Raw genomic sequence first — 16,354 nt, forward strand, 5'->3', positions numbered from 1 at the left:
GCCCCTGGCCGCCGCAGGCCGCGGGGTTGCAGTCCCTCCATCCGCCATTTCAGACACTGGAGCTCCCAATAGTCGCCGACTCCTGCCCGCCTGGTCCCGCCTCGGAACCGCTGGTGAGTTACTCCGTGACCTGTAAGGAGAAGACATCCTGGGTAGTCTGCCCGAGTAGCTCCCTACCCGCCCTTCCTCCCCACGCTCTTCTCCGACTGCCCTGGATCCTCTCCTCAGCTCCCTCCGACCTCCCTTGCTGTGTCCTCCCCGCCGCTGCTCCCTGAAGCTCCTCTCCGAAGATCCCGATGCACTGCGCCTCCTGCTCCGCCTCCCTTCCTCTGACCTGGATCTCCTTCTCCTCTCCCTGGCGCTGAACCTTGACTCGCTGCAGCCTAGCCGTGAATGGCTCCTGTCCCTGCTCTCCTGTCTTCCTGACCAGCTCCTGTCACTGCTGCACCTGGCGCTGCTGCTGCGCCGCTCGCCGCCCTGCCCCTTACTGCCGCTTCCCTGTCACTTGGCCGTACCTGGGGGCAGCCGGATGGGCCCCCCCGCTCTATACTGCCGCCCCTTGCTTCCCTGTGGCGCGTCGAACCCACCGGCTCTCCCACAGCCGCTGCGCCTGGCCTCTCTCCGGCCGCCCTGTCTGACTCCGCCAGGACCCCCTGGGATAGGCCGCCTGTCGCCTTCCTAGCTCCCGAAAACCTTTGAGCTGCCCGACCCGCTCCGCTGCTTTCTCCTCCCATTCCACTGTGCTCAGTTCTGATCCTCCCTCCGGCCGCCCCTTCGGATCCCCTGCTGACCTGGTCTCCCCGCAATGCCTGGCGGACCGCTTGTACTATGGGAACCCGTTTGGCGTTCCCCTTTTGCCCCTCAGTGATACCGCTGGAGGTTGACTCACCGGGACGCTCCGTCTGTTGCCCACTGGCCGCGTGGGTGATGCCATCCGCAGCCGCATGGTCCGCTGGCGTTGCAGCACTCCCACTTCCTGCTGTCCCGCCGGCCGCCATTATGCGGGGCGCCTTTGGACCTCGTGGCCTCCACTTCGCGCCCGCTGTCGCCTGCCCGGCGGGTCCGCCCGATGGCGCCCGCCGCACTCCGTCCTCCGCCGCTGTGCTCGGTCCGGCAGCCGACCCGCCGACCGCCGAAGGGCTCCTCCGCCGCCGGGCCGCAGGGGCCTCCCCTGGGCTCAACCTCTGCGGCGGCCTGGTCCTCCGCGCTGACCTCCTCTCCGGTCCCTCCGCGTGGGTGGCAGCAGCCCCGATCTGTTCATGCAGCCACGCCATTCCTCTGTCACGAACCGCCGCCCGAACTCCGTCCAGAATCTCCTCCAGTGACGCCATTACCTGCAGAGGGAGAAAAAAGAAAAGAACTCCGCCGACCAGCCACAAATGACAGGTCAGTGCAATTCAGATTAACTGGCTCCTCACTTAAGATGGCCGCCTATTTACACTACCTGACTCCTCCCCTACTTAGCCCCACCCTAAACCATCCCATAATTTTCCACCTGCCCACTTCCTGGCCTTGTCAAGGCCCACTCCCCTGTTTCACTGTTCCATGGGCTTCATGACTCAGGCTCTGGCATTCTTGACAGCTGCAGGGCTCTGCCGAGAGACCAAGCATGCATTTAGGGGCGTGTCAGCAGTGGGCATGCCTCATTTGAATACCCATGTTGCACTGCAAGCAGCTGTGCTCCTCTTCCCTTTGCTGTTAATATGATACAAGCTTAAAAAAAAAAACAGATATTTTTTATTTTTTTACATATTTAGTGGGGTCATTAATATTTATGGCAGATTCTCCAAATTACAGCTTAATGTAGGGTTGCTCACCATACGTGTAAAAGGCAGGTTCCGCACCTTGCCTGCTGTCAGATGGATGGACTTTATACTCTGGTTTCTCTTCAGATCGAATAAATCTTTCGCCTTTTACTAAAGATTTCCGTGGAGAAGAACGACCACGAGTTTCACTCAATTTTTTCAGGCCCAGTTTACACTGGCTGTGCTAAACTTGTACAAAAGTAGAAGAAACTTCTTAAACAGAGATCCAAGAGGTTCTAAGCACCAAGCTGTTGCGAAAAAAAGAAAAAGTTTTTTGACTGCGGGCAAAGCAAAAAAAAGTTTTTTGACTGCGGGCAAAGCATGCCTCAGGCTCTGGCATTCTTGACACATGCAGGGCTCTGCCGAGAGACCAAGCATGCATTTAGGGGCGTGTCAGCAGTGGGCATGCCTCATTTGAATACCCATGTTGCACTGCAAGCAGCTGTGCTCCTCTTCCCTTTGCTGTTAATATGATACAAGCTTAAAAAAAAACAGATATTTTGTCTTTTTTTTTACATATTTAGTGGGGTCATTAATATTTATGGCAGATTCTCCAAGTTACAGTTTAATGTAGGGTTGCTCACCATACGTGTAAAAGGCAGGTTCCGCACCTTGCCTGCTGTCAGATGGATGGACTTTATAATCTGGTTTCTCTTCAAATCAAATAAATCTTTCGCCTTTTACTAAAGATTTCCGTGGAGGGGAACGACCACGAGTTTCACTCAATTTTTTCAGGCCCAGTTTACACTGGCTGTGCTAAACTTGTACAAAAGTAGAAGAAACTTCTTAAACAGAGATCCAAGAGGTTCTAAGCACCAAGCTGTTGCGAAAAAAAGAAAAAGTTTTGGTTCCCTATTTATGATGTCAGCATCTTTGACTGCGGGCAAAGCATGCCTCAGGCTCTGGCATTCTTGACAGCTGCAGGGCTCTGCCGAGAGACCAAGCATGCATTTAGGGCTGTGTCAGCAGTGGGCATGCCTCATTTGAATACCCATGTTGCACTGCAAGCAGCTGTGCTCCTCTTCCCTTTGCTGTTAATATGATACAAGCTTAAAAAACACACCAGATATTTTGTCTTTTTTTACATATTTAGTGGGGTCATTAATATTTATGGCAGATTCTCCAAGTTACAGTTTAATGTAGGGTTGCTCACCATACGTGTAAAAGGCAGGTTCCGCACCTTGCCTGCTGTCAGATAGATGGACTTTATACTCTGGTTTCTCTTCAGATTGAATAAATCTTTCGCCTTTTACTAAAGATTTCCGTGGAGAGGAACGACCATGAGTTTCACTCAATTTTTTCAGGCCCAGTTTACACTGGCTGTGCTAAACTTGTACAAAAGTAGAAGAAACTTCTTAAACAGAGATCCAAGAGGATCTAAGCACCAAGTTGTTGCAAAAAAAAGAAAAAGTTTTGGCTCCCTATTTATGATGTCAGCATCTTTGACTGCGGGCAAAGCATGCCTCAGGCTCTGGCATTCTTGACAGCTGCAGGGCTCTGCCGAGAGACCAAGCATGCATCTAGGGGCGTGTCAGCAGTGGGCATGCCTCATTTGAATACCCATGTTGCACTGCAAGCAGCTGTGCTCCTCCTCCCTTTGCTGTTAATTTGATACAATCTTAAAAAAACCCCAGATATTTTTTTTTTTTTACATATTTAGTGGGGTCATTAATATTTATGGCAGATTCTCCAAGTTACAGTTTAATGTAGGGTTGCTCACCATACGTGTAAAAGGCAGGTTCCGCACCTTGCCTGCTGTCAGATGGATGGACTTTATACTCTGGTTTCTCTTCAGATTGAATAAATCTTTCGCCTTTTACTAAAGATTTCCGTGGAGAGGAACGACCATGAGTTTCACTCAATTTTTTCAGGCCCAGTTTACACTGGCTGTGCTAAACTTGTACAAAAGTAGAAGAAACTTCTTAAACAGAGATCCAAGAGGTTCTAAGCACCAAGTTGTTGCAAAAAAAAGGAAAAAGTTTTGGCTCCCTATTTATGATGTCAGCATCTTTGACTGCGGGCAAAGCATGCCTCAGGCTCTGGCAATCTTGACAGCTGCAGGGCTCTGCCGAGAGACCAAGCATGCATTTAGGGGTGTGTCAGCAGTGGGCATGCCTCATTTGAATACCCATGTTGCACTGCAAGCAGCTGTGCTCCTCTTCCCTTTGCTGTTAATATGATACAAGCGTAAAAAACACCAGATATTTTGTCTTTTTTTACATATTTAGTGGGGTCATTAATATTTATGGCAGATTCTCCAAGTTACAGTTTAATGTAGGGTTGCTCACCATACATGTAAAAGGCAGGTTCCGCACCTTGCCTGCTGTCAGATGGATGGACTTTATACTCTAGTTTTTCTTCAGATCGAATAAATCTTTCGCCTTTTACTAAAGATTTCCGTGGAGAGGAACGACCATGAGTTTCACTCAATTTTTTCAGGCCCAGTTTACACTGGCTGTGCTAAACTTGTACAAAAGTAGAAGAAACTTCTTAAACAGAGATCCAAGAGGTTCTAAGCACCAAGCTGTTGCGAAAAAAAGAAAAAGTTTTGGATCCCTATTTATGATGTCAGCATCTTTGACTGCGGGCAAAGCATGCCTCAGGCTCTGGCATTCTTGACAGCTGCAGGGCTCTGCCGAGAGACCAAGCATGCATTTAGGGGCGTGTCAGCAGTGGGCATGCCTCATTTGAATGCCCATGTTGCACTGCAAGCAGCTGTGCTCCTCTTCCCTTTGCTGTTAATATGATACAAGCTAAAAAAAAAATATATATATTTTTTTTTTCTTTTTTTACATATTTAGTGGGGTCATTAATATTTATGGCAGATTCTCCAAGTTACAGTTTAATGTAGGGTTGCTCACCATACGTGTAAAAGGCAGGTTCCGCACCTTGCCTGCTGTCAAATGGATGGACTTTATACTCTGGTTTCTCTTCAGATCGAATAAATCTTTCGTTTTTTACTAAAGATTTCCGTGGAGAGGAATGACCACGAGTTTCACTCAATTTTTTCAGGCCCAGTTTACACTGGCTGTGCTAAACTTGTACAAAAGTAGAAAAAACTTCTTAAACAGAGATCCAAGAGGTTCTAAGCACCAAGCTGTTGCGAAAAAAAGAAAATGTTTTGGATCCCTATTTATGATGTCAGCATCTTTGACTGCGGGCAAAGCATGCCTCAGGCTCTGGCATTCTTGACAGCTGCAGGGCTCTGCCGAGAGACCAAGCATGCATTTAGGAGCGTGTCAGCAGTGGGCATGCCTCATTTGAATACCCATGTTGCAATGCAAGCAGCTGTGCTCCTCTTCCCTTTGCTGTTAATATGATACAAGCTAAAAAAAATATATATATATATTTTTTTCTTTTTTTACATATTTAGTGGGGTCATTAATATTTATGGCAGATTCTCCAAGTTACAGTTTAATGTAGGGTTGCTCACCATACGTGTTAAAGGCAGGTTCCGCACCTTGCCTGCTGTCAAATGGATGGACTTTATACTCTGGTTTCTCTTCAGATTGAATAAATCTTTCGCCTTTTACTAAAGATTTCCGTGGAGAGGAACGACCACGAGTTACACTCAATTTTTTCAGGCCCAGTTTACACTGGCTGTGCTAAACTTGTACAAAAGTAGAAGAAACTTCTTAAACAGAGATCCAAGAGGTTCTAAGCACCAAGCTGTTGCGAAAAAAAGAAAACGTTTTGGATCCCTATTTATGATGTCAGCATCTTTGACTGCGGGCAAAGCATGCCTCAGGCTCTGGCATTCTTGACAGCTGCAGGGCTCTGCCGAGAGACCAAGCATGCATTTAGGAGCGTGTCAGCAGTGGGCATGCCTCATTTGAATACCCATGTTGCACTGCAAGCAGCTGTGCTCCTCTTCCCTTTGCTGTTAATATGATACAAGCTTAAAAAAATATATATATATATTTTTCTTTTTTTACATATTTAGTGGGGTCATTAATATTTATGGCAGATTCTCCAAGTTAAAGCTTAATGTAGGGTTGCTCACCATACGTGTAAAAGGCAGGTTCCACACCTTGCCTGCTGTCAGATGGATGGATTTTATACTCTGGTTTCTCTTCAGATCGAATAAATCTTTCGCTTTTTATTAAAGATTTCCGTGGAGAGGAACGACCACGAGTTTCACTCAATTTTTTTCAGGCCCAGTTTACACTGGCTGTGCTAAACTTGTACAAAAGTAGAAGAAATTTCTTAAACAGAGATCCAAGAGGTTCTAAGCACCAAGTTGTTGCAAAAAAAAGAAAAAGTTTTGCGGGGAGGAACTGCTTCCACTTTGGTGCCATGAACTTTCCATTAAATACGTAATTCTGATGTGTTTTCTGTATAGTTCACAGTCACACAATTTTTCATGACCACCGTTAGAAAGTTAAAGTTACTTTTATGTTACAGTTATGACATGTGCGTCACCTCCTAGAGAAATACCCACACCCTGGCTCCACTTAACCACCCACCCTTCCCCACCATAGGAACAACTGTAATTGCCGTCCTACGAATATACAGGGGGATTCAAGCCTCTCTCACTTACTCTCAGACCATAGGTTTCTAGCCAACTCCTTGGAAAAGAGGCATTTAATGCACCCTGCCCAATGCTTACATATTGTTCACTAGCCTTGTAATATCTAGGCAGGAATTGCATTGCAGAATTCTACTACACACTACTTTATATGTTATTATAATTTATAAAAATGTGCCATGTTATCTATGTTGACAATTGATAATCCTGTTGATTGAACAACTTGCACCAGCTGTTGGGGCAATGCAAGCTGGAATGTACCGCTAATGCACAATGAAAATAAAGAATTTAAAAAAAAAAAAAAAGAAAAAGTTTTGGCTCTCTATTTATGATGTCAGCATCTTTGACTGCGGGCAAAGCATGCCTCAGGCTCTGGCATTCTTGACAGCTGCAGGGCTCTGCCGTGAGACCAAGCATGCATTTAGGAGCGTGTCAGCAGTGGGCATGCCTCATTTGAATACCCATGTTGCACTGCAAGCAGCTGTGCTCCTCTTCCCTTTGCTGTTAATATGATACAAGCTAAAAAAATATATATATTTTTTTAATTTTTACATATTTAGTGGGGTCATTAATATTTATGGCAGATTCTCCAAGTTACAGCTTAATGTAGGGTTGCTCACCATACGTGTAAAAGGCAGGTTCCGCACCTTGCCTGCTGTCAGATGGATTGGCTTTATACTCTGGTTTCTCTTCAGATCGAATAAATCTTTCGCCTTTTACTAAAGATTTCCGTGGAGAGGAACGACCACGAGTTTCATTCAATTTTTTCAGGCCCAGTTTACACTGGCTGTGCTAAACTTGTACAAAAGTAGAAGAAACTTCTTAAACAGAGATCCAAGAGGTTCTAAGCACCAAGCTGTTGCGAAAAAAAGAAAAAGTTTTGGCTCCCTATTTATGATGTCAGCATCTTTGACTGCGGGCAAAGCATGCCTCAGGCTCTGGCATTCTTGACAGCTGCAGGGCTCTGCCGAGAGACCAAGCATGCAATTAGGGGCGTGTCAGCAGTGGGCATGCCTCATTTGAATACCCATGTTGCAATGCAAGCAGCTGTGCTCCTCTTCCCTTTGCTGTTAATATGATAAAGCTTAAAAAAACACCAGATATTTTGTATTTTTTTTACATATTTAGTGGGGTCATTAATATTTATGGCAGATTCTCCAAGTTACAGTTTAATGTAGGGTTGCTCACCATACGTGTAAAAGGCAGGTTCCGCACCTTGCCTGCTGTCAGATGGATGGACTTTATACTCTGGTTTCTCTTCAGATCGAATAAATCTTTCGCCTTTTATTAAAGATTTCCGTGGAGAGGAACGACCACGAGTTTCACTCAATTTTTTTCAGTCCCAGTTTACACTGGCTGTGCTAAACTTGTAACAAAGTAGAAGAAACTTCTTAAACAGAGATCCAAGAGGTTCTAAGTGCCAAGTTGTTGCAAAAAAAAGAAAAAGTTTTGGCTCCCTATTTATGATGTCAGCATCTTTGACTGCGGGCAAAGCATGCATCAGGCTCTGGCATTCTTGACAGCTGCAGGGCTCTGCCGAGAGACCAAGCATGCATTTAGGGGCGTGTCAGCAGTGGGCATGCCTCATTTGAATACCCATGTTGCACTGCAAGCAGCTGTGCTCCTCTTCCCTTTGCTGTTAATATGATACAAGCTAAAATAAAAAAAAAAAAAAAGATATTTTTTTCTTTTTTTACATATTTAGTGGGGTCATTAATATTTATGGCAGATTCTCCAAGTTAAAGCTTAATGTAGGGTTGCTCACCATACGTGTAAAAGGCAGGTTCCGCACCTTGCCTGCTGTCAGATGGATGGACTTTATACTCTGGTTTCTCTTCAGATTGAATAAATTTTTCGCCTTTTACTAAAGATTTCCGTGGAGAGGAATGAACACGAGTTTCACTCAATTTTTTCAGGCCCAGTTTACACTAGCTGTGCTAAACTTGTACAAAAGTAGAAGAAACTTCTTAAACAGAGATCCAAGAGGTTCTAAGCACCAAGCTGTTGCGAAAAAAAGAAAAAGTTTTGGTTCCCTATTTATGATGTCAGCATCTTTGACTGCGGGCAAAGCATGCCTCAGGCTCTGGCATTCTTGACAGCTGCAGGGCTCTGCCGAGAGACCAAGCATGCATTTAGGGGTGTGTCAGCAGTGGGCATGCCTCATTTGAATACCCATGTTGCACTGCAAGCAGCTGTGCTCCTCTTCCCTTTGCTGTTAATATGATACAAGCTTAAAAAAAACACCAGATATTTTGTCTTTTTTTACATATTTAGTGGGGTCATTAATATTTATGGCAGATTCTCCAAGTTACAGTTTAATGTAGGGTTGCTCACCATACGTGTAAAAGGCAGGTTCCGCACCTTGCCTGCTGTCAGATAGATGGACTTTATACTCTGGTTTCTCTTCAGATTGAATAAATCTTTCGCCTTTTACTAAAGATTTCCGTGGTGAGGAACGACCATGAGTTTCACTCAATTTTTTCAGGCCCAGTTTACACTGGCTGTGCTAAACTTGTACAAAAGTAGAAGAAACTTCTTAAACAGAGATCCAAGAGGTTCTAAGCACCAAGCTGTTGCGAAAAAAAGAAAAAGTTTTGGTTCCCTATTTCTGATGTCAGCATCTTTGACTGCGGGCAAAGCATGCCTCAGGCTCTGGCATTCTTGACAGCTGCAGGGCTCTGCCGAGAGACCAAGCATGCATTTAGGGGTGTGTCAGCAGTGGGCATGCCTCATTTGAATACCCATGTTGCACTGCAAGCAGCTGTGCTCCACTTCCCTTTGCTGTTAATATGATACAAGCTTAAAAAAAACACCAGATATTTTGTCTTTTTTTACATATTTAGTGGGGTCATTAATATTTATGGCAGATTCTCCAAGTTACAGATTAATGTAGGGTTGCTCACCATACGTGTAAAAGGCAGGTTCCGCACCTTGCCTGCTGTCAGATAGATGGACTTTATACTCTGGTTTCTCTTCAGATTGAATAAATCTTTCGCCTTTTACTAAAGATTTCCGTGGAGAGGAACGACCATGAGTTTCACTCAATTTTTTCAGGCCCAGTTTACACTGGCTGTGCTAAACTTGTACAAAAGTAGAAGAAACTTCTTAAACAGAGATCCAAGAGGATCTAAGCACCAAGTTGTTGCAAAAAAAAGAAAAGGTTTTGGCTCCCTATTTATGATGTCAGCATCTTTGAATGCGGGCAAAGCATGCCTCAGGCTCTGGCATTCTTGACAGCTGCAGGGCTCTGCCGAGAGACCAAGCATGCATCTAGGGGCGTGTCAGCAGTGGGCATGCCTCATTTGAATACCCATGTTGCACTGCAAGCAGCTGTGCTCCTCCTCCCTTTGCTGTTAATATGATACAATCTTAAAAAAAACCCAGATATTTTTTCTTTTTTTACATATTTAGTGGGGTCATTAATATTTATGGCAGATTCTCCAAGTTACAGTTTAATGTAGGGTTGCTCACCATACGTGTAAAAGGCAGGTTCCGCACCTTGCCTGCTGTCAGATGGATGGACTTTATACTCTGGTTTCTCTTCAGATTGAATAAATCTTTCGCCTTTTACTAAAGATTTCCGTGGAGAGGAACGACCATGAGTTTCACTCAATTTTTTCAGGCCCAGTTTACACTGGCTGTGCTAAACTTGTACAAAAGTAGAAGAAACTTCTTAAACAGAGATCCAAGAGGTTCTAAGCACCAAGTTGTTGCAAAAAAAAGGAAAAAGTTTTGGCTCCCTATTTATGATGTCAGCATCTTTGACTGCGGGCAAAGCATGCCTCAGGCTCTGGCAATCTTGACAGCTGCGGGGCTCTGCCGAGAGACCAAGCATGCATTTAGGGGTGTGTCAGCAGTGGGCATGCCTCATTTGAATACCCATGTTGCACTGCAAGCAGCTGTGCTCCTCTTCCCTTTGCTGTTAATATGATACAAGCTAAAAAAAAAAAAGATATTTTTTTCTTTTTTTACATATTTAGTGGGGTCATTAATATTTATGGCAGATTCTCCAAGTTACAGCTTAATGTAGGGTTGCTCACCATACGTGTAAAAGGCAGGTTCCGCACCTTGCCTGCTGTCAGATGGATGGACTTTATACTCTGGTTTCTCTTCAGATTGAATAAATCTTTCGCCTTTTACTAAAGATTTCCGTGGAGAGGAACGACCACGAGTTTCACTCAATTTTTTCAGGCCCAGTTTACACTGGCTGTGCTAAACTTGTACAAAAGTAGAACAAACTTCTTAAACAGAGATCCAAGAGGTTCTAAGCACCAAGTTGTTGCAAAAAAAAGAAAAGGTTTTGGCTCCCTATTTATGATGTCAGCATCTTTGACTGCGGGCAAAGCATGCCTCAGGCTCTGGCATTCTTGACAGCTGCAGGGCTCTGCCGAGAGACCAAGCATGCATTTAGGAGCGTGTCAGCAGTGGGCATGCCTCATTTGAATACCCATGTTGCACTGCAAGCAGCTGTGCTCCTCTTCCCTTTGCTGTTAATATGATACAAGCTTAAAAAAATATATATATTTTTTTTTCTTTTTTTACATATTTAGTGGGGTCATTAATATTTATGGCAGATTCTCCAAGTTAAAGCTTAATGTAGGGTTGCTCACCATACGTGTAAAAGGCAGGTTCCACACCTTGCCTGCTGTCAGATGGATTGGCTTTATACTCTGGTTTCTCTTCAGATCGAATAAATCTTTCGCCTTTTACTAAAGATTTCCGTGGAGAGGAACAACCACGAGTTTCATTCAATTTTTTCAGGCCCAGTTTACACTGGCTGTGCTAAACTTGTACAAAAGTAGAAGAAACTTCTTAAACAGAGATCCAAGAGGTTCTAAGCACCAAGCTGTTGCGAAAAAAAGAAAAAGTTTTGGCTCCCTATTTATGATGTCAGCATCTTTGACTGCGGGCAAAGCATGCCTCAGGCTCTGGCATTCTTGACAGCTGCAGGGCTCTGCCGAGAGACCAAGCATGCATTTAGGGGCGTGTCAGCAGTGGGCATGCCTCATTTGAATACCCATGTTGCACTGCAAGCAGCTGTGCTCCTCTTCCCTTTGCTGTTAATATGATACAAGCTTAAAAAAACACCAGATATTTTGTCTTTTTTTACATATTTAGTGGGGTCAATAATATTTATGGCAGATTCTCCAAGTTACAGTTTAATGTAGGGTTGCTCACCATACGTGTAAAAGGCAGGTTCCGCACCTTGCCTGATGTCAGATGGATGTACTTTATACTCTGGTTTCTCTTTAGATTGAATAATTCTTTCGCCTTTTACTAAAGATTTCCGTGGAGAGGAACGACCACGAGTTTCACTCAATTTTTTCAGGCCCAGTTTACACTGGCTGTGCTAAACTTGTACAAAAGTAGAAGAAACTTCTTAAACAGAGATCCAAGAGGATCTAAGCACCAAGTTGTTGCAAAAAAAAGAAAAGGTTTTGGCTCCCTATTTATGATGTCAGCATCTTTGAATGCGGGCAAAGCATGCCTCAGGCTCTGGCATTCTTGACAGCTGCAGGGCTCTGCCGAGAGACCAAGCATGCATCTAGGGGCGTGTCAGCAGTGGGCATGCCTCATTTGAATACCCATGTTGCACTGCAAGCAGCTGTGCTCCTCCTCCCTTTGCTGTTAATATGATACAATCTTAAAAAAAACCCAGATATTTTTTCTTTTTTTACATATTTAGTGGGGTCATTAATATTTATGGCAGATTCTCCAAGTTACAGTTTAATGTAGGGTTGCTCACCATACGTGTAAAAGGCAGGTTCCGCACCTTGCCTGCTGTCAGATGGATGGACTTTATACTCTGGTTTCTCTTCAGATTGAATAAATCTTTCGCCTTTTACTAAAGATTTCCGTGGAGAGGAACGACCATGAGTTTCACTCAATTTTTTCAGGCCCAGTTTACACTGGCTGTGCTAAACTTGTACAAAAGTAGAAGAAACTTCTTAAACAGAGATCCAAGAGGTTCTAAGCACCAAGTTGTTGCAAAAAAAAGGAAAAAGTTTTGGCTCCCTATTTATGATGTCAGCATCTTTGACTGCGGGCAAAGCATGCCTCAGGCTCTGGCAATCTTGACAGCTGCGGGGCTCTGCCGAGAGACCAAGCATGCATTTAGGGGTGTGTCAGCAGTGGGCATGCCTCATTTGAATACCCATGTTGCACTGCAAGCAGCTGTGCTCCTCTTCCCTTTGCTGTTAATATGATACAAGCTAAAAAAAAAAAAGATATTTTTTTCTTTTTTTACATATTTAGTGGGGTCATTAATATTTATGGCAGATTCTCCAAGTTACAGCTTAATGTAGGGTTGCTCACCATACGTGTAAAAGGCAGGTTCCGCACCTTGCCTGCTGTCAGATGGATGGACTTTATACTCTGGTTTCTCTTCAGATTGAATAAATCTTTCGCCTTTTACTAAAGATTTCCGTGGAGAGGAACGACCACGAGTTTCACTCAATTTTTTCAGGCCCAGTTTACACTGGCTGTGCTAAACTTGTACAAAAGTAGAACAAACTTCTTAAACAGAGATCCAAGAGGTTCTAAGCACCAAGTTGTTGCAAAAAAAAGAAAAGGTTTTGGCTCCCTATTTATGATGTCAGCATCTTTGACTGCGGGCAAAGCATGCCTCAGGCTCTGGCATTCTTGACAGCTGCAGGGCTCTGCCGAGAGACCAAGCATGCATTTAGGAGCGTGTCAGCAGTGGGCATGCCTCATTTGAATACCCATGTTGCACTGCAAGCAGCTGTGCTCCTCTTCCCTTTGCTGTTAATATGATACAAGCTTAAAAAAATATATATATTTTTTTTTCTTTTTTTACATATTTAGTGGGGTCATTAATATTTATGGCAGATTCTCCAAGTTAAAGCTTAATGTAGGGTTGCTCACCATACGTGTAAAAGGCAGGTTCCACACCTTGCCTGCTGTCAGATGGATTGGCTTTATACTCTGGTTTCTCTTCAGATCGAATAAATCTTTCGCCTTTTACTAAAGATTTCCGTGGAGAGGAACAACCACGAGTTTCATTCAATTTTTTCAGGCCCAGTTTACACTGGCTGTGCTAAACTTGTACAAAAGTAGAAGAAACTTCTTAAACAGAGATCCAAGAGGTTCTAAGCACCAAGCTGTTGCGAAAAAAAGAAAAAGTTTTGGCTCCCTATTTATGATGTCAGCATCTTTGACTGCGGGCAAAGCATGCCTCAGGCTCTGGCATTCTTGACAGCTGCAGGGCTCTGCCGAGAGACCAAGCATGCATTTAGGGGCGTGTCAGCAGTGGGCATGCCTCATTTGAATACCCATGTTGCACTGCAAGCAGCTGTGCTCCTCTTCCCTTTGCTGTTAATATGATACAAGCTTAAAAAAACACCAGATATTTTGTCTTTTTTTACATATTTAGTGGGGTCAATAATATTTATGGCAGATTCTCCAAGTTACAGTTTAATGTAGGGTTGCTCACCATACGTGTAAAAGGCAGGTTCCGCACCTTGCCTGCTGTCAGATGGATGTACTTTATACTCTGGTTTCTCTTTAGATTGAATAATTCTTTCGCCTTTTACTAAAGATTTCCGTGGAGAGGAACGACCACGAGTTTCACTCAATTTTTTTCAGGCCCAGTTTACACTGGCTGTGCTAAACTTGTAACAAAGTAGAAGAAACTTCTTAAACAGAGATCCAAGAGGTTCTAAGCACCAAGTTGTTGCAAAAAAAAGAAAAAGTTTTGGCTCCCTATTTATGATGTCAGCATCTTTGACTGCGGGCAAAGCATGCCTCAGGCTCTGGCATTCTTGACAGCTGCAGGCAAAGCATGCCTCAGGCTCTGGCATTCTTGACAGCTGCAGGGCTCTGCCGAGAGACCAAGCATGCATTTAGGGGCGTGTCAGCAGTGGGCATGCCTCATTTGAATACCCATGTTGCACTGCAAGCAGCTGTGCTCCTCTTCCCTTTGCTGTTAATATGATACAAGCTAAAAAAAAAAAAAAAAGATATTTTTTTCTTTTTTTACATATTTAGTGGGGTCATTAATATTTATGGCAGATTCTCCAAGTTAAAGCTTAATGTAGGGTTGCTCACCATACGTGTAAAAGGCAGGTTCCGCACCTTGCCTGCTGTCAAATGGGTGGACTTTATACTCTAATTTCTCTTCAGATCAAATAAATCTTTCGCCTTTTACTAAAGATTTTCGTGGAGAGGAACGACCACGAGTTTCACTCAATTTTTTCAGGCCCAGTTTACACTGGCTGTGCTAAACTTGTACAAAAGTAGAACAAACTTCTTAAACAGAGATCCAAGAGGTTCTAAGCACCAAGCTGTTGCGAAAAAAAGAAAACGTTTTGGATCCCTATTTATGATGTCAGCATCTTTGACTGCGGGCAAAGCATGCCTCAGGCTCTGGCATTCTTGACAGCTGCAGGGCTCTGCCGAGAGACCAAGCATGCATTTAGGAGCGTGTCAGCAGTGGGCATGCCTCATTTGAATACCCATGTTGCACTGCAAGCAGCTGTGCTCCTCTTCCCTTTGCTGTTAATATGATACAAGCTTAAAAAAATATATATATTTTTTTTTCTTTTTTTACATATTTAGTGGGGTCATTAATATTTATGGCAGATTCTCCAAGTTAAAGCTTAATGTAGGGTTGCTCACCATACGTGTAAAAGGCAGGTTCCACACCTTGCCTGCTGTCAGATGGATGGATTTTATACTCTGGTTTCTCTTCAGATCGAATAAATCTTTCGCTTTTTATTAAAGATTTCCGTGGAGAGGAACGACCACGAGTTTCACTCAATTTTTTTCAGGCCCAGTTTACACTGGCTGTGCTAAACTTGTACAAAAGTAGAAGAAACTTCTTAAACAGAGATCCAAGAGGTTCTAAGCACCAAGTTGTTGCAAAAAAAAGAAAAAGTTTTGGCTCTCTATTTATGATGTCAGCATCTTTGACTGCGGGCAAAGCATGCCTCAGGCTCTGGCATTCTTGACAGCTGCAGGGCTCTGCCGTGAGACCAAGCATGCATTTAGGAGCGTGTCAGCAGTGGGCATGCCTCATTTGAATACCCATGTTGCACTGCAAGCAGCTGTGCTCCTCTTCCCTTTGCTGTTAATATGATACAAGCTAAAAAAATATATATATTTTTTTTTAATTTTTACATATTTAGTGGGGTCATTAATATTTATGGCAGATTCTCCAAGTTACAGCTTAATGTAGGGTTGCTCACCATACGTGTAAAAGGCAGGTTCCGCACCTTGCCTGCTGTCAGATGGATTGGCTTTATACTCTGGTTTCTCTTCAGATCGAATAAATCTTTCGCCTTTTACTAAAGATTTCCGTGGAGAGGAACGACCACGAGTTTCATTCAATTTTTTCAGGCCCAGTTTACACTGGCTGTGCTAAACTTGTACAAAAGTAGAAGAAACTTCTTAAACAGAGATCCAAGAGGTTCTAAGCACCAAGCTGTTGCGAAAAAAAGAAAAAGTTTTGGCTCCCTATTTATGATGTCAGCATCTTTGACTGCGGGCAAAGCATGCCTCAGGCTCTGGCATTCTTGACAGCTGCAGGGCTCTGCCGAGAGACCAAGCATGCATTTAGGGGCGTGTCAGCAGTGGGCATGCCTCATTTGAATACCCATGTTGCACTGCAAGCAGCTGTGCTCCTCTTCCCTTTGCTGTTAATATGATACAAGCTTAAAAAAACACCAGATATTTTGTCTTTTTTTACATATTTAGTGGGGTCAATAATATTTATGGCAGATTCTCCAAGTTACAGTTTAATGTAGGGTTGCTCACCATACGTGTAAAAGGCAGGTTCCGCACCTTGCCTGCTGTCAGATGGATGGACTTTATACTCTGGTTTCTCTTTAGATTGAATAATTCTTTCGCCTTTTACTAAAGATTTCCGTGGAGAGGAACGACCACGAGTTTCACTCAATTTTTTTCAGGCCCAGTTTACACTGGCTGTGCTAAACTTGTAACAAAGTAGAAGAAACTTCTTAAACAGAGATCCAAGAGGTTCTAAGCACCAAGTTGTTGCAAA

The 16,354-nt window shown here is 43.9% G+C and overlaps 25 non-coding genes across 25 annotated transcripts; all 25 read left to right on the forward strand.

The window, feature by feature from the left end:
- The first annotated feature begins 1,872 nt into the window (after positions 1-1,872).
- Positions 1,873-1,986, forward strand: LOC134569812 (U5 spliceosomal RNA). The gene has a single exon (XR_010084479.1). It is a non-coding gene; the product is annotated as a U5 spliceosomal RNA (small nuclear RNA).
- Positions 1,987-2,444: 458 nt separating this feature from the next.
- LOC134569925 (U5 spliceosomal RNA) lies at positions 2,445-2,558 on the forward strand. Its single transcript, XR_010084587.1, has one exon. It is a non-coding gene; the product is annotated as a U5 spliceosomal RNA (small nuclear RNA).
- A 455-nt stretch (positions 2,559-3,013) lies between these two features.
- LOC134569495 (U5 spliceosomal RNA) lies at positions 3,014-3,127 on the forward strand. Its single transcript, XR_010084171.1, has one exon. It is a non-coding gene; the product is annotated as a U5 spliceosomal RNA (small nuclear RNA).
- Positions 3,128-3,580: 453 nt separating this feature from the next.
- On the forward strand, positions 3,581-3,694 carry LOC134569497 (U5 spliceosomal RNA). Its single transcript, XR_010084172.1, has one exon. It is a non-coding gene; the product is annotated as a U5 spliceosomal RNA (small nuclear RNA).
- Positions 3,695-4,148: 454 nt separating this feature from the next.
- Positions 4,149-4,262, forward strand: LOC134569722 (U5 spliceosomal RNA). The gene has a single exon (XR_010084390.1). It is a non-coding gene; the product is annotated as a U5 spliceosomal RNA (small nuclear RNA).
- A 459-nt stretch (positions 4,263-4,721) lies between these two features.
- On the forward strand, positions 4,722-4,835 carry LOC134569951 (U5 spliceosomal RNA). The gene has a single exon (XR_010084613.1). It is a non-coding gene; the product is annotated as a U5 spliceosomal RNA (small nuclear RNA).
- Positions 4,836-5,293: 458 nt separating this feature from the next.
- Positions 5,294-5,407, forward strand: LOC134569635 (U5 spliceosomal RNA). The gene has a single exon (XR_010084307.1). It is a non-coding gene; the product is annotated as a U5 spliceosomal RNA (small nuclear RNA).
- Positions 5,408-5,863: 456 nt separating this feature from the next.
- LOC134569934 (U5 spliceosomal RNA) lies at positions 5,864-5,979 on the forward strand. Its single transcript, XR_010084596.1, has one exon. It is a non-coding gene; the product is annotated as a U5 spliceosomal RNA (small nuclear RNA).
- Positions 5,980-7,008: 1,029 nt separating this feature from the next.
- On the forward strand, positions 7,009-7,122 carry LOC134570199 (U5 spliceosomal RNA). The gene has a single exon (XR_010084843.1). It is a non-coding gene; the product is annotated as a U5 spliceosomal RNA (small nuclear RNA).
- Positions 7,123-7,576: 454 nt separating this feature from the next.
- LOC134569845 (U5 spliceosomal RNA) lies at positions 7,577-7,692 on the forward strand. Its single transcript, XR_010084511.1, has one exon. It is a non-coding gene; the product is annotated as a U5 spliceosomal RNA (small nuclear RNA).
- Positions 7,693-8,153: 461 nt separating this feature from the next.
- Positions 8,154-8,272, forward strand: LOC134569905 (U5 spliceosomal RNA). Its single transcript, XR_010084567.1, has one exon. It is a non-coding gene; the product is annotated as a U5 spliceosomal RNA (small nuclear RNA).
- Positions 8,273-8,722: 450 nt separating this feature from the next.
- Positions 8,723-8,836, forward strand: LOC134569744 (U5 spliceosomal RNA). The gene has a single exon (XR_010084411.1). It is a non-coding gene; the product is annotated as a U5 spliceosomal RNA (small nuclear RNA).
- A 455-nt stretch (positions 8,837-9,291) lies between these two features.
- On the forward strand, positions 9,292-9,405 carry LOC134569498 (U5 spliceosomal RNA). Its single transcript, XR_010084173.1, has one exon. It is a non-coding gene; the product is annotated as a U5 spliceosomal RNA (small nuclear RNA).
- A 454-nt stretch (positions 9,406-9,859) lies between these two features.
- Positions 9,860-9,973, forward strand: LOC134569499 (U5 spliceosomal RNA). Its single transcript, XR_010084174.1, has one exon. It is a non-coding gene; the product is annotated as a U5 spliceosomal RNA (small nuclear RNA).
- Positions 9,974-10,428: 455 nt separating this feature from the next.
- Positions 10,429-10,542, forward strand: LOC134569572 (U5 spliceosomal RNA). Its single transcript, XR_010084246.1, has one exon. It is a non-coding gene; the product is annotated as a U5 spliceosomal RNA (small nuclear RNA).
- A 456-nt stretch (positions 10,543-10,998) lies between these two features.
- Positions 10,999-11,112, forward strand: LOC134570479 (U5 spliceosomal RNA). Its single transcript, XR_010085105.1, has one exon. It is a non-coding gene; the product is annotated as a U5 spliceosomal RNA (small nuclear RNA).
- Positions 11,113-11,566: 454 nt separating this feature from the next.
- LOC134569904 (U5 spliceosomal RNA) lies at positions 11,567-11,680 on the forward strand. The gene has a single exon (XR_010084566.1). It is a non-coding gene; the product is annotated as a U5 spliceosomal RNA (small nuclear RNA).
- A 454-nt stretch (positions 11,681-12,134) lies between these two features.
- On the forward strand, positions 12,135-12,248 carry LOC134569500 (U5 spliceosomal RNA). The gene has a single exon (XR_010084175.1). It is a non-coding gene; the product is annotated as a U5 spliceosomal RNA (small nuclear RNA).
- Positions 12,249-12,703: 455 nt separating this feature from the next.
- LOC134569574 (U5 spliceosomal RNA) lies at positions 12,704-12,817 on the forward strand. Its single transcript, XR_010084249.1, has one exon. It is a non-coding gene; the product is annotated as a U5 spliceosomal RNA (small nuclear RNA).
- Positions 12,818-13,273: 456 nt separating this feature from the next.
- LOC134570491 (U5 spliceosomal RNA) lies at positions 13,274-13,387 on the forward strand. The gene has a single exon (XR_010085116.1). It is a non-coding gene; the product is annotated as a U5 spliceosomal RNA (small nuclear RNA).
- Positions 13,388-13,841: 454 nt separating this feature from the next.
- On the forward strand, positions 13,842-13,957 carry LOC134569910 (U5 spliceosomal RNA). Its single transcript, XR_010084572.1, has one exon. It is a non-coding gene; the product is annotated as a U5 spliceosomal RNA (small nuclear RNA).
- Positions 13,958-14,455: 498 nt separating this feature from the next.
- On the forward strand, positions 14,456-14,569 carry LOC134569961 (U5 spliceosomal RNA). The gene has a single exon (XR_010084623.1). It is a non-coding gene; the product is annotated as a U5 spliceosomal RNA (small nuclear RNA).
- A 456-nt stretch (positions 14,570-15,025) lies between these two features.
- On the forward strand, positions 15,026-15,141 carry LOC134569935 (U5 spliceosomal RNA). Its single transcript, XR_010084597.1, has one exon. It is a non-coding gene; the product is annotated as a U5 spliceosomal RNA (small nuclear RNA).
- Positions 15,142-15,594: 453 nt separating this feature from the next.
- On the forward strand, positions 15,595-15,708 carry LOC134570200 (U5 spliceosomal RNA). Its single transcript, XR_010084844.1, has one exon. It is a non-coding gene; the product is annotated as a U5 spliceosomal RNA (small nuclear RNA).
- Positions 15,709-16,162: 454 nt separating this feature from the next.
- Positions 16,163-16,278, forward strand: LOC134569911 (U5 spliceosomal RNA). Its single transcript, XR_010084573.1, has one exon. It is a non-coding gene; the product is annotated as a U5 spliceosomal RNA (small nuclear RNA).
- The last annotated feature ends 76 nt before the right edge of the window (positions 16,279-16,354 follow it).

The sequence above is a fragment of the Pelobates fuscus genome, chromosome 7 (genome assembly GCF_036172605.1).
Source record: "Pelobates fuscus isolate aPelFus1 chromosome 7, aPelFus1.pri, whole genome shotgun sequence".
Lineage (NCBI taxonomy): Eukaryota > Metazoa > Chordata > Amphibia > Anura > Pelobatidae > Pelobates > Pelobates fuscus.